Genomic DNA, 2,123 nt, shown 5'->3' with positions numbered 1-2,123 from the left:
TTTGGTTTTTTTAATCCTACTTATGTATTTGATACAGGGTCTCGATACACAGCTCAAACTCATAGAGATCCTCCTGTCTCAGCCGCCCCAGTGCTGGGATTACAAGCATGCACCAGCATGCCCAGTTTTGGGATTCTGGGGCCGGCCTGACATGTGATACTGGGGATCTAACTCGGGTCCTTGCATTTGCCAGGCAGGCGCTTAGACCACTGAGCTATCTCTGCAGCCTGCTAACCTTGGTTTTGTCCCAAGTTATCTTATAGGTATTGTGTAGTTTGTACACTGAAGGCTGTGATAAATATTGTGTTCACTTTTGTAAAGTGTGTAGGGTTTGTGCCTAAGTTATTTGTGTACGTGGTTGTCCGTGGCTCCAGCAGCATTTGTGGTAGGATCATCGCTACTGCATGGTTCATTGCCAGGATCGCCCTTTGACATTTTGCGGGGTCTATTTCTGACTCTCCGCTCTGCTCTTCGGAGCTGTCTGCTCCGTGGCCGCCGCACCCTCCACCGTGCCAAGCCAGTGCTTTTGTTTGCTGATATATATTCAGCAGTCATACGCCATCCATTCTTATTTTGATACTCACCAAATTAGTCACCTGGAAAACCGACTTTTTGTAACAAAGGACAGAAAGCTGGGTCACAGCTAAATCACTGAGAACTACAGAGAAATACTATGGTGAACTGTGACAGATATTACATCCATAAAAATGTTCCCCGTCCTTATTGTGGTATTGCGCAGTGCAATTGCCACATGGCAAAGTGACACAGCATAGAAGTGGAAGCAAAACCAATAAACCAAAGAAAGAAAGCCACAAGCCTACGGTTGTTAGACGGCTAACAGATCAAACTTAGTAATCAACTCTGTGTCACCAGGGCCAAACCAGTCCCGGTGACTAGCTGGAGAGCACGGTCAAAGTTGGGCAGCTTGTGTCCTCCAACTGGGTCCTACTTTCATAGTTTGCTGGCTGTTCTGTGTCCTCTGCCTCACCACTTACACTTCACAGTCAGTTTGATGATCTCTGTACACAAACTGGCTGAGATTTTGGGTGAGACTGCACTGAACCTGTAGGTTAGATTGGGAACAGCTGGCCCTTGATGACACTGAGTCTTCCGGCTCACATAAAAAGCATCCCCTCATTTCCTGAGTTCGTCTTTGGTCTCAGTCATCAGCATTTTGGGGTTTGCCTCACATAGACCTCGTCTGTATTTTACTAGACTTATACCCACATATTTCACATGGGGGATGATAATGTAAATGGTAGTGTATTGTTTTGGTTTTTTTTTTTTTCTATTTTCCACTGACTTATACCCACATATTTCATATAGGGGATGATAGTGTAAATGGTAGTGTATTTTATTTTCTATTTTCCACTGACTTAATTATTTTTTTTTTTGGTAGTGTATGGTTAATTTCAAATTGCACCTATTCATTTCTGGCATAGAGGATAATAATTGACTTTTATTTTATGCTTTAAATGTATTTATGTTTTAAATGTATGAGTACTACAGGGTCTCACTACACAGATTGAACTCTAGTGATTCTCCTGTCTTTAGCATCCCAAGCGCTGGGATTACAGGCACACCCCACCACTCCTGATTTTAATCACCTCTCAGTGTGACCCAGGAGTGGGGCCAGCATGGCACACCAGGTATCAAACCCCAGTCTCTGCACCTGCCTAAGCAGGTGCTTTAGTCCACTGAGATATCTGGCCTGCCAACAATTGACTTTTTTTTTTTTTTTTTTTTTTCCAGAACTTGGGATTGAACTCAGGCCCTTGTGCTTGCCAGGGAAGTACTATTTCCACTGAGCCATCTCCCTGGCCCCTAACAATTGATTTTTAACTATTTAGTTTCTATCCTACAACCTTCTTGTGATTGCTGCTTAGTTCCAGGAGGGGTGTGTGTGTGTGTGTGTGTGTGTGTGTGCGCGCGCATGCACGCACGTGCACGTGCACACTAATACACTTTTAAAAAACTTTTTCCTGGGGCTAGGGAGGTAGCTCAGTGACCTAAGTGCCTGCCTGGCAAGTGCAAGGTCCTGAGTTCAATCCCCAGTACAAAAAAATATATATATATGCCCATTCCTCACTCTTATTTTAGAAGAGATGGCATCTGCTTTGTTA

Source organism: Octodon degus, unplaced genomic scaffold, assembly GCF_000260255.1.
Source record: "Octodon degus isolate 3935 unplaced genomic scaffold, OctDeg1.0 scaffold00006, whole genome shotgun sequence".
NCBI classification, from domain to species: Eukaryota; Metazoa; Chordata; class Mammalia; order Rodentia; family Octodontidae; genus Octodon; species Octodon degus.
The sequence above is the reverse complement of the archived record's forward strand: the minus strand, read 5'-3'. Positions refer to the sequence as shown.